The sequence below is a fragment of the Microtus pennsylvanicus genome, chromosome 14, assembly GCF_037038515.1.
Source record: "Microtus pennsylvanicus isolate mMicPen1 chromosome 14, mMicPen1.hap1, whole genome shotgun sequence".
NCBI classification, from domain to species: domain Eukaryota; kingdom Metazoa; phylum Chordata; class Mammalia; order Rodentia; family Cricetidae; genus Microtus; species Microtus pennsylvanicus.
Window position 1 is genome coordinate 66968207 of NC_134592.1, and position 13226 is coordinate 66981432.

Sequence of the window (13226 nt, forward strand, 5' to 3'; positions counted from 1 at the left end):
GAAGAGACACTGCTTCCAAACCAGTGGTCCTCACACACACGCACATTTATACAAACGCACACACCAAAGGAAGAAGCAGCTGAGTCTGTGATCTTTCATTAAAATAAAAGACAACAAGTGAGTTCAAGGTGAGTTCGTCTAGACAGGGTTAGATAGTCCAACCCTGCTCCATGAACAAAAGTGAACTGTTAGGTACAAATAAATAAAGTGTTTTCTATCATATACTCAAGGCTCTTTTCCTTTATCTCTACCTAGCTGGTATATGGATATCTTAATAATAAACTAACTTTAATAACCTTAATTATACCACACAGGGGAAACTACCTGACCTGGACTGATTCTTGTATAATAACTGTAACTGAGGAGTGATAGATATATATGTGTGTATGGTTAAAAATGAAGACCAGCAAAGTTTTTGCCGTTTTCAATATATATTTCATAATCCTAACATTCACCCCAACCTGCAATCTGTTATATCAAACTGAAATAAATGTAACTGCAGACTGTCTTTAGAAAATAAGCAATTTAAAAGACATGTGTTCATTCCAACTTATTCACCAACTGTAATATTAAGTAAAATTATGTATGAGTCCCTACATCTGGTACCCAAGAAAGGTGTCTGGCCCAGGATGCCGAATGTTTCTACCAGCAGCCTCACTATTGCATCGATGAAACCAGAAGTCCATTCGACACGTTTCATTCATTCAGACCCAACTTCAATGTGACCCCTTAATAATATTAATTTCTCTTCTGTGGTGTACTTCATCTATAATTCAAATAAATTTGCTAACTCCCTTATACACACTGACAATATATTTAATATACATTTCTTCTATTTTCTTTTCTTTTCTTTTTGAGACAGGGTCTCTCTGTAACTTTGAAGCCTGTCCTGGAACTAGCTCTTGTAGACTAGGCTGGCCTTGAACTCACAAAGATCCCTCTGCCTCTGCCTCCCAAGTGCTGGGATTAAAGGCATGTGCTACCACTGCTTGGTTTTTAATCTACTTTTCAACAGACTATCTCACCATTGACACACCAATGACCCACTATGCTCACTCAGATCATTTAACAGGAGAAAAATTTTGGCATTTTTGTTTTATTTTTTTAAGATCCAATTTTATGTTAAAAACATTTTTCCTGCATGTATGTATGTGTTGAAGGGTCCTGCTGCTTAAGGTTGCAGTCCACCACGTCCGGACAACTCTCTGAGCTTAACACCAACATATACTACTAGCTCTAGATTCTGCCTGTCCCATGGTTCACACTTGATGCACAGAATATGCTCCCCTCATGTTCACTCGATCACACTTCTCATGGGAGCGTTCCTTCACTGACCAATGGGTACAGTCAAGTTCCCTGTGCCGGTGCCACTTGTCACGGCCTGCACTGCTTAGGGATTGACCTAACTGGGCACAGAGAATGAAGGAATCACAGACACACATTTAGAAAAGCTGGGATTCAGAGAGCAACACACTGTGATGAAGACACACCAACAGCAGAAACCAGGGAACACGGGCACTGGGGTTATTGGCATGGCCATGCTCACATCAAAGACACGTTTGCTCAGGACTTCACCCATTCCCACTCATACCAAATCAAAGTTTTTAAAGCTCTATGGCGTTGACAGTCGGGTAAAATTTACCATTCATTGCCTTATCTATGCAATTGCCAGAGAGTCAGTCCAATACCATCTCTAGATTTTTGTTCATAGTTTAAATGCTGAAAACTACAAAATTAATGAGTACCTAGTACCAGCTTCCTCTCAAAATACATCCTTTAAACACTAACAATACGGCACTAAAATCACCCCACACCGTACGGAAAACTGTTTTTCAGCTCCCTCCTTCCACTAGTGATTACGCCAGGGATGTAAGTGCGAAGCTTCGCTCCTGAGAAAATCATAAGCACACCTGGTCATTGCTGAGGTACTTAAACTGAGAATAATTTTTAAAAAGCTTTCAGATTCAGATGGAGTTGTATTTACAGCTCGTATACAGCACCTGTCAGTGAAGGCTTCCTGGTGATGCTGACCCCAGCCACATAAGCGCCCACACTATCAGTTGCTCCTCTGTTTGCTAAGCTTTGATCATGCACTTCAGTGGTGCTGCTTCACAGAAGAAAAGCTTGACCCATAAAACTTTGCCTGGTGTTTTAGCAGCACCTCCTTCAACGGAAAGACCAGAATTTGTAATGGCACAATATGGGAATGAGTGTCCGAGTACCGATGCACCTGTGAACAAAAAATTAACACTGCAGAAACTTCCTTTGAAAATGCCAGAGTTGAGTGTGTGATCCAAACATGTCTGCAACGGCCGCAAAGAGATTTTGAGTCACGTTTTTCGGAAGTGGCTAATAACAAACTCATGATTCTGACTGTGACACAGAAAACGGACACATGTCCAACAACACACACACGTATGCATACACAAGTGAACACATGGATGCCGCACACACAGAACACGCTTCCAGGTCCTCATGATAATCCTATACTGAGCTCTGCTCTTAATGCTTCAAAAATACTATACACCTCATTAGATTAAAATTGCCTCGAGTGAATATAACATATCAATTCAAGTTCTTAGAAGAATTGAGATGAGGGTTTGGCCAGGGCTTTGAGTGGAGTAAGGTTTCTGCAATCACAGACCACAGACACAGAGGAGAGGGAAGTGTTTCTCAAAAAAGACAGACTGAAAAACTGTCAGGGAATCAGCAAAGTTATGCCAGCCCAGGGACTGATAGGACTTCTCATAAAACGAGAAATATAAAAATTAGAAACACAAACTCCTGCAGCAGGGAAGGACATTAAGGTTCTGATTAGTCTGTCAAAAATAAAACCTGTCCAAAGCATAGTTGGAAGATTTGGAAAGGTGCCCAGGGCCCGTCCACGGCAGCTGCAGGTCTGCGGGGAGCTCACGCAGCAGTGGCCAGGCTCAGTGCTGGATAACATGCAAGCCAAAGGAAAAGATTTATGCAGTTTACGGCAGAAGCAAAATAATAATAATAATAATAATGAAAATAAAAAGCCTCCTTTGTTATATGACTGGGGTGGCTGAGGACTGTGGACTTACAGCACAATTGCATGGTGCCCACACCTGCAAACACGGGCAGCAGTTCTGGAAGGACAACAAAGGTCAAGGCGGAAATAGAACTTAAATAAATGAATAGGTAAACAAATACAGTCAACAGGCCACAGGAAAAAGGAGCTCACATCGTGAAGCCTGGAGACCAACGCAGACGGAACACAGCACTTCCCAGACTCCAGTGTCTGCTGCAGAGAAAGGCCAAGGATTATAACGAGCCTCTGACGGGAATGGGAGCATATGGGGCTGGGACGCTAGAGAGGCTGCCCTCCACATGAACGCTGAGCCTCTGACGGGAATGGGAGCATATGGGGCTGGGACGCTAGAGAGGCTGAAATCCACATGAACGCCTTCTCATTGTCACATACTTGCTCATACAGTAGAGGATACTGCTCAAGATACCTGAGAAACTTTTCAAAACCTGTAAAATTTTACACATACGATGCCCTTAAGTTACTATATGTATTTATCAAAACACTCAGAATTACTTGTGGAAGCACAAAGCAGTGTCAAACAGTTTTTAAGAACGCTTTAACGAGCATCCATGATGAAACACAATGATCCCAACTATGTAATGCCAAAAACTATGAGACGGAGACAGCACATCACCAGATTATCAACATTACTTTCCATACATTTTTCATATACTTGATCACTGAGATAAAACGGCTTTCTAAGCAGTAGAGTACAGCAGAACGAGGCATTCTACTCCTGTGATGTGAGACTCTTTAAACATGAGGGGCCTGGACTTTAGGGGCTGGAGAGAGTCTCAGCTCTTAAGAGCACAGGCTGTTCTTTCAGAGAACCAAGGTTCGATTTCCAGGATCCACATGGTGGCTCATAAACATCGTAACTCCAGTGCCAGGGCATAGGATGCCTACTTCAGGTCTCCATGGGTACCAGGCAAGCACATGCAGTCAAAAACACTCATACACATAAAGTAAGTTTTTAAAGTCACTATTATAAAACTTGTGATTAATACAGTGTGTGTCCATTTGAGAGAGAGAAAGAGAGAGAAAACAGAGAAAAGTTGTGGTGTTTTTTTAATATCTGTGAGTTCTTTAAAAGGGTGAAACCTAATACCCATTGTGGAAATATTTTGTTTGTATTTTAATAAATAAAGCTTGCCTAAAGATCAGAGTGCAGAGCTAAGCCACTAGAGGCTAGGCACACACACCTTTAATCCCAGAACTGGGGAGACAGAGGAAGATGGACCTCTGGTAGTTCAAGGCCACCTTGGGCTACACAAGATTGAATCTGTCTAAAAGAGAAACAGAGCTCCCACAAAGGTGATTCCAGCACTTGGCTCACACGCCTTTAACCCCAGCTCTAGGGAGGTGGAGACAAGAGTGATATGGCTGGGCAGAGAGAGCAACAGGTGGGAGGAGTCAGGAGCACAGTGCAGTCTGAGGCAGCAGTCGGTTTGAGGTTGTAGTCGAGGCAGTCAGTCTGAGGATTCAGTTTGAAGATGCAGTCTGAGGTTTCGCAGAGAGAGCATTCAGTCTGAGGATTCGAAGAGACAGGATTGCCCCTACGGTCTGAGCATTGGTGAACGTAAGAACTCCCTAGTGGCTGACTGTTCTGCTCCTCTGATCTCTCAGCTTTCATCCCCTCATGTCTGACTCTGGATTTTTATTATTAAAACCAATTACAATCCATGCTACAACCCCTCCTCTTAATAGTGGATTAGACTTAGGGGCCTTCTTCTAGCAAAAAAAAAAAAGCAAATACCCTGTTGTTTTGTCGTTCTGATTCTAGTCAAGAAAAGAATGGCTTCTTACAGGCGTTCCTGTTTTTATGCAAGCCCTTTTACACACCATTCTTGCTTTTATGCAAGCCTGTCCTGAGAAGTAAGACTGTATGCCAGGTCGCAGAGTCCCCCAAAGAACACCAAGGAATCCAAATTCATATGCAAAAGCAAAGAGTCTTTATTCAACCTCGAGCTTGGACCTTCAGTGTGCCCAGCATAGCAGGACAAGATCAGAGTCTCAGCTTAGTTGTGGTGGGGATCTTATCATAACAGAGGTTGGGGTAAGGGTTCTAAGGTTCAGGACCCCTGAGTGACATATGTTGCCATGTGAACAAAGAGAGAAAAGCATTAGTTGGGAGCCAGAGTGCTCACAGTGAATAAAAAGAGCATGGGGAAGTAGTGGGTGTGTCTCAGACACAGCCCAAGGCTTTACTACCAATCCTCAGCAGCCGCTGAATGCCGCACAGGGACATGAAGGAATAATATGAGCCTTGAATATCATATCCCGCAGCCAACAGCATGAGTGTGCTGAGCAAAGACGGAAGCACCCGAAAGAAGCACAGGCCCCTGCGTGAAGGCGCTCACACCAGGCACACACAGTGAAGCCTGGTATAAAACCTCTACCGCAGGGAATCAGCACAGACAACTGAGATGGGATCACCTTGTTTTCTTGTCTCATCACTATTAAAGACAGTGTGCGCAGTTCCAAGTGGTAAACTAGATAAAACTAGTTTAATTTAAGTCATCTGTGGTCAAAATGTATTCTAAGCCATGTTGGGGAGAAAGGCTTTCAGAGGGAGAGGGAAGGGATGATAGAGGGTAGTGAGGGGTGAAAATAACCAAAATTCATATTATATACATGCATAAAACTGTCAGAAATTATTGAAAAATATGACCAAGGATAATACTGAAAATGTTAAAGAAATTTCACATTTGTGATTGTGCTCACATGAAGTTCTCTTTGTACTTTCAAAAATGACGTTTAAATTCATAAATCATGCTTCTACACCAATTTCTACAGTGTGTAACAGTTGGGCTGTGTTAGTTTTTAATTGTTCACATCTCCATACCCAACTGGAATAAACTGAAGCCCAGGGAAAAAATAGAAAGCCCACAAATTTGAAGAATGTGTGAATATGCACCCTGTCATACTGGAAAAGTCGGGGAAAATATTAGAAAATGATCCAACCTGCCTCTCCTTCTTCAGCAGGCAATCCTTTCACGTGGATAAACATCTGTGGAGCACCTGATAGATCCCAGACATCACACCATGCTGGGAGAACGGAGGCATATCAGGGCATCTAACCAATACTCAGGGTTACGCACTGGGCCTCTGAAATGTCCTAGCCTTATGATGGGGTAAGAGAGACATAAAAATAAAGGGCAAAGTAAGAAAGGAGACTGGCAGTCAGATGCCAGAGAAAAACAAACTCCACCCATTCTGGACTCTTCCATGGTCCTCTGACACTCACAGAATGTCTAATGAACGCCAGTGGCCTCCTGATACATGCAAACCACCTCCTGATTGCCATCCCGACTCTCTGTTCCCATGGGACAGAGAAGGCCACCTGCTCAGGTTAACGCCTGAGCAGACCTGGCCTCATCTCATCTGCTCTTTCAGGGTCTCGTCATACACCCAACACTCCATCTTCTCGCTTAACCACTTCTGCTTTTCTTCATCTTGGTATTCTGCATCCCGCAAGTCAGCAGAGATGACAGTGGACCCAGCACTCGGGGCTGATCCTGTAAGCCTGAGTTAGACGCCCCAGTCCCTCCCCCCCCCCCCCCGTGCTCCTGCAGAATCCTGCAACTCCTCTAGCATGGTATCATTCCCATCCTAATTTCATCTTTATCTTCCATCAGCTACACAGTCTGTGAGAGCAAAGACTCATTCACGCGACACTTCAGCACCCTGTCCTTGAATGTCTGATGTCTGACATCTCTTTGAACAAGAGGTGGAATGCTTCCTATAATTTATTACTAGTTTTTAATTACTTTATTAAGCTGACCTCATAATTTCTTGTCCATATAAGCTATCAAAAATCATATTTTGAGTGTGATAGATGTTATATATAAATCATGGGAAAAGGGGTTGTCCAAGAAGGCACTCAGCTTAATTCTTTAAAATGATGGGGTTTTCATTTTGCATTTGGGGTTTTCATTTTGTTTGGGCTTTGATAAGATCATGTGACATAGCTTACTTGGGTTTTCCTTTAAAGTTTTTTGCAAATGATTTCTTATACTTTGATTTTTTTAAATAGTTTTATTTTTAAGTTGGTATGTGCATGTTTCCATCAGTCCGCCTTTGTGAAGATATGCAACTATCGGGGTGCCCACAGAGGCCAGTTGCAGGGAGTTAAGTCCCTCTCACAGGTCTGGGACCAGGACTCAGCTTCTCCATTAGAGCCAGAAGCTCTTTTATCTAACCTGAGGCATCTCTCCAGGCACTGCTTTGAGTTTTCATTTCTTGGTTGGTTTTACTTTTAGAAAGGGTTCCACTATGTACCCCAGGTTAGCCTTACACTCACTATGTAACCTAAGCTGGTCTCAGAGTCACAAAGATCCTCCTGCTGTGGCCTCCTAAATGCTGGGGTTAGGGGATGCACTACCACATCGGGAAGAAAAGGTGACAATTTCTAACCCCAACTCTGAGGGACCCAAAGAGTCCCTGATGTGCATGGGCTGAAGCGAACAGGCACAGAAAGGTATCTAGGAACCCTCTGCTGCCTTCAACACAGCTACTCTGCTTATCTTTAAAGGATGGGATTCTAAGAAAGATTTTCTTTGTGAGAAATTCAGTACATAAGAATGGGAAGGGAAGGGGGAGTTAAAGCCCCTGCCGTAAAAGGATCAGCGGTGGATGGATGTTTGCAGAGTAATTCAAGTCCTAATGTCTTCCATATTTTCTCATTACACTAAATTCATCTCTGTCAGGTTTATGGGTCTGTATTTGAGACAAAATGAGAAATACCATTAGAATGCAGAAATATACCAGCGGAGGGAAAAGAACTTAGGTTCCAAGGAATACATTTCTGGTCTCATGCAGCTATTTCTAAATGTACTTATCTTTACTATACTTAATGGCATTGTTTATACACAAATCTTCAAGTTAATGAGTCATAATATACAATGCCAGGATGATCTAATTGAGCAACAGAACAGCCCCACTGTAAATGCCAACTGCAGCTGTTTTATATATTGCAGATAAATAGCCCATCGCACTTAGGACGGGAAAAGGTCCACCAAACTCACGTCTCATGGGAAGTTTCAGTTACTTGGCAATCAAGAAACACCAAGGGAACAGGCAAGAGAAACTAGGAGTGGTTCATCATTTAACCTTCAGAAAACTACGGGGAGGGGATCGGCATGCTGGGGCACACTGAAGTAATGGCGGAGATGGAATCCCCCCACCCTGTGCACGACAGAAAACACCTGCAATCCAGGCCGAGCTCTGCAATGTAACAGTTAGGTGGATCGGAAACCCTTGGAGCTGAACACACATAATTATGAGATTTGCTGAGCCGAGAAGGCACCAACCTAATATTCCTCTCTTCTGGGAAATCTCAGGAGGCTCCTGGCTGGCAGAGCTCTCTTCCTCCTGCTGCTCCTCTGGCTCTCTACCCACACCTGTGTCTGACACCCAGCCCTGTCTGCTGTCATTCTACAGGGATGTCCACCCCTGCATGCCCCCAAGACTCATGGCTTTGTCTACAGCCTGACATTCTTAGAGTTTTCCTGAGCATGTTCGAGCACTAGAATAAAATTATAAATGTATCTTGGGTGCTTATTTAATTGTAGATGAGGTTTTTATTACTACCCACTTACAGTATCGATAAAAAGTCAGCTCGGTATGATTTGCAGTAAATGGCAGATGTTCCTTCCGATGACAGCTAGAAGAATAAGGAAGTGAACCAGCAGATTCCATAATCTGGCAAGCCACCGACCTGCCTGATAATGACAAGGCTTGCATGTGTCACTTCTAAAGAAGATGCCTGGCTACTCCTAGGTCGCCCCTTTTCCCTCTTCCCACAGCCATCATGGAACTAGAACTAAGAAGACCTGGATGAGTTGCACAAGCCCAAGAAGCAGGCAATGAATGTCATGCGCAGATGTTGGCCTCTCAGGGAAGAAAAGCCCTCCCTGGGGACAAGGTCGCCTACCTTCTGTGTCCCAGCATCACCACCACTTCTGATGGCTGCTGCTGCAAGGTCAACACAATCGAAAGTGACCTACACCTCTAATGATGATACTGCTCCATTTTATTGATCTGATCTTTTCTCGGCACCCATAATGATTTAATAAAAACATACATCAAGGATCTGATTAGATATCATGGGAGCAAGAAACACACTTGGCAAGCCTTCTATTACATTCCTGCTTTCAGTAACAAAGACAAATGCAATTTCATTGGTCAAAAATGTAGTGCAAATAATAAATAAAACTTATTTATTAACTTGTTTCATACTAGCCACCAAAAAGGTTATTTTCATCTTAACAGCCTAATAGCCCTAAGAATAATTCTCTAATTTCCCCCATTTTGTAAGAAACTTATTTTTTATTGTCTCATCAACATCAAATGATACTAGTATTATAATGGCTATTACAGTAAATGTCTTAGAAAGAAAATCCAGTAATAATTTGATAGGTTTTGGTGAATATATGAGCTAGATAAAAATATATGAGCCATATATAAATTTGAATACATTTAAATTAATATCCATCAGCTTTGAATAATGAAGTTGTTCAGAACCTAATGTAACTTTGTTCTGAGGGAAAAAATCATCCAAAGACCTTTACTAGCTGAGTAACTTATTAATTTTAAAATAGTTATTTTACTTCTCCATAGCAAGCAAAAACAGTCATAATGAAATCACAGATGAAAGTCAGTTATAGAAGACATTAGATGAAGTTAGGGGCTAGAGAGATGACTCAGTGGTTAGAAGCAGCAGGACCCTGGTTCGACTCCCAGCACTCACACGATGGCCTATAATCTTCAGTAATTCCAGTTCTGAAGGACCTAATGTAGGCACCAGGCATGCAGTACAATAGGAATGGTGCTTTCATTGTGACAATTGATACAGTGAGGATTGTTTTCTTTTCTTTTTTTTTTTTTTTTGCTTCAAAAAGTGACATTTATTCAGAGAGAAAAAAAAAACAAAAAACAAGATGTCCACCTCTTGGCTCCCTTCCCTCCCCCCTCCAGCTATTCCTCAGTCCCCCAGGACTGAACCCTGGCTATGGCCAGGTAGCAGGACAGCCCCTCAAATGAGGTCAGCAACATTGAGGGGCATCTCTTCAATGGAAGTGTTGTAGAATGTCTCAATGTCTCAAAGAGTCCTCTTGTCCTCTTCCGTCACCATGTTAATGGCCACACCTTTAGGGCCAAAGTGACCGCCAAGGCCAATTCTGTGGATGTAGCTTTCCCTGTTTGTGGGAAGGTTGTAATTGATGACTAGGGAGACCTGCTGCACATCAATGCCTCTGGCCTAGGTCAAGAAAGATGGTAAGAGCTGTCAGAAGGTAATCTACCCAGACTGACTAGGCGTACATGTAGGCAACCAAAGGCAGGCAAAGGCAACAAGCAACCCTTGTTCCCCAGACCTCAGGCATGCCAGATTTTCTTCCAAGTTGCTACGTTCCTGAAAGGGGCACTGGTCAGCCCCTTGGAGAGGGAATCACCTTGGATGATTGTTTTCATTTTTAATAAAGATAGTGATTCATTGTGAACAAAATCAGTCAACGTCAGTTTCCGAGAAGTTGTGCCTAAATCCCCAGACTCTAACGAAAGTCTTAGTTTGTTTCTTATTTATTTATAAATAAATAAATAAATATAAATATATAATTTATTTATAAATAAACAGTGTTCTCTCTGCCTACGTACCAGAAGAGGGCATCAGATCTCATTACAGATGGTTGTGAGCCACCATGAGGTTGCTGGGAATTGAACTCAGGACCTCTCGAAGAGCAGCCAGTATTCTTAACCTCTGGGCCATCTCTCCAGCTAAAGAAAGTCTTAATTGAGAATTAATTAACTAATTAAAAGAGAAAGTTGTAAGTAACTACTTCATTGCAAGATCAATGAAACAAAAGTTTCAGATTAGTAAAGAATATTTAGTGATATCTAAAATATCCTACCACTGTATTACAGAAAGTAAAACAAAATGCATGGCATTGCAAGTATCTCATTGAAACGCTACACCGAACCAAGGCCTGACCCTAGGAACAGCCTGTGGCCTGGGGAAGCACTGCTCAGCTAGGTACCTTCCTGTCAGGCCCCACTCCAGCAAACCTGAGGCAGAAGGAAAGCACCAAATGCTCCAGTGTCATCGGCGAAACTGAAAGACAGTCAACTCCGCAAACATGAATGCCAAGTGTGTTCAAGTACAGAGAGCAGTGACACAGGAAATCTCTATGCGACATCGATTAGCAGGACGATGTAACTGGGGTTGTCTGCGGACTTGGTGAGTGCAGAAGACCCTAACTAACCACGCTGTCCTTTCAGTTTCTCGGTGACCTAGATCTTGAAATTTCAGTCAGAAACAAAAGGCCAAAAGACACACGCACTCCAAAGCACTGTGCCCTTTTCGCAGTTTCCCCTTTCCATTTATTACCTGATCTTTAAGCACTCAAGTAGGAGCCCGAAAGACTCAACAGTATGTACCAAATATAAAATTATCACTGCCAGAAAATCAACGTGACCTTTCAAGCACCACGTTTCCTGCAATCATTTCGTTAATACTGGAAAAACATTTTTCAGTGTTCGAGGCATAATCTTCATGTACAATACTGCCAGCAAATATAAAAGCAAATACAGAGCAAAGTACTTGAAAATCAACCCTCCTTTTAAATCCAAACTGCAACTGAGTTTAAACTACTTCTGCTTCTGCATTACTTTGCCTATTGAACACTCGAAACTACATTAATATGCTCTACTTTTCAGATACAGTCTTACTATAACTGCCACCAAACAACCCTGTCATCTACTGAAACTGACAGGTCCTACTTAAAACAACCTGATGTTCAACTTGGTCACATTAATATGAGAACAAAACTCTGTACTGTTGGACTAGGGATATGACTTGGTGATAGAGCACTTGCTTGCCTCATCTCTGCAGGAACGAAGCAGAAAACATAATAACATGCACACTCCAAGTAAGTAAACAAACAAACAAACAAATAACCAGTAAAGTATATGTTAGGCGAAGTGCTGACTTGGCACTCTCTGTGAATTAATAAGATTCATAACCTTAAGGCACTAGCCCTAAACAGCATATTTTCTAACCAGTCAAATCCTGAGTCAAAAACACTCCAGAGATGTGCTAATGAGAGGCTCAGCAGATATAGGTAAGCCTGATAACCTCAGTGGGATCCCCAAAACTGACATGCTGGGAGGAGAAACCACTCAAGTGTCCTCTGAGCTCCTTATGTATGCCAAGACACACAGGGCAAACACAGAAATAAATAAATATAAATTTATAAAATACTCTAAACAATCATAAAAAAATCAAGTTGTAATGATGTTACCAGGAAGTTAAATTTTTTTGAAAGTGTGTCCTAATTTGCTTTGTGATGAAAGACGGATGAAAACCAACTTGGAGAGGAAAGGATTTATTTGGTTTACATGTCCTGATCACTCCCGCACTGAGGGAACTCAACGCAGGAATTCAAATAGAAGAGGCAGGAACCATGGAGAGATGCTACTCCTTGCTTGCTCTCACTGGCTTGCTCAACTTTCCCAAGACCACTTGGGTAGCATTCTGCACGATGTGCTGGGCCTGCCCGTATCAGTCATGAATCAAATAAATGTCCCATAGACATGCCACAGACCCAACTCCTCTATCGAGGTCCCCTTGTCTCCGGTGACTCTAGTTTGCACAGAGACACAGAGAGGTAGAGTATTGTATTTCCATATCTAAATCACACATTTCATAAATGCAAAAAATGCTAATAGATGTCAAACTTTGGCCAAGACTAAAACACACATCAAATAAACCAACACTCCTAAGCTTTTTGCTGCATGAGCTGAGCAGATAGTAATACTTGAGAATGTAAAAAAAGCTTATCACACTCTCCCTTTGTGGTGGTTTGACAAAAAATGCCCCCAAAGGGAGTGGCATTATTAGGAGATGTGTGTGGCTTTGTTGGAGTACGTATGGCCTTGATGGAGCGAGTTACCATGGAGGTAGGATTTGAGGTGGCATCATATGCTCAAGCCACACCCAATGTCTCAGACCACATCCAGTTGCCTGCAAGATGCAGATCTATCAGCTACCTCTCCAGCATCATGTCTGGCTACATGCTGCCACGTCCCACCATGATGATACTGCACTAAAACTCTGAACTGTAAGTGAGCCACCACAATTAAATGTTTTCCTTTATAAAAGTTGCTGTGGTCA

The 13226-nt window shown here is 42.4% G+C and overlaps 1 protein-coding gene and 1 non-coding gene across 5 annotated transcripts in view; both read right to left on the minus strand.

Moving 5' to 3' along the window:
• Immp2l (inner mitochondrial membrane peptidase subunit 2) overlaps positions 1 to 13226 on the minus strand; it is an 807887-nt gene that overhangs the window by 772429 nt on the left and 22232 nt on the right. The window lies entirely within an intron of this gene.
• On the minus strand, positions 10377 to 10516 carry LOC142835404 (small nucleolar RNA SNORA67). The gene has a single exon (XR_012907836.1). It is a non-coding gene; the product is annotated as a small nucleolar RNA SNORA67 (small nucleolar RNA).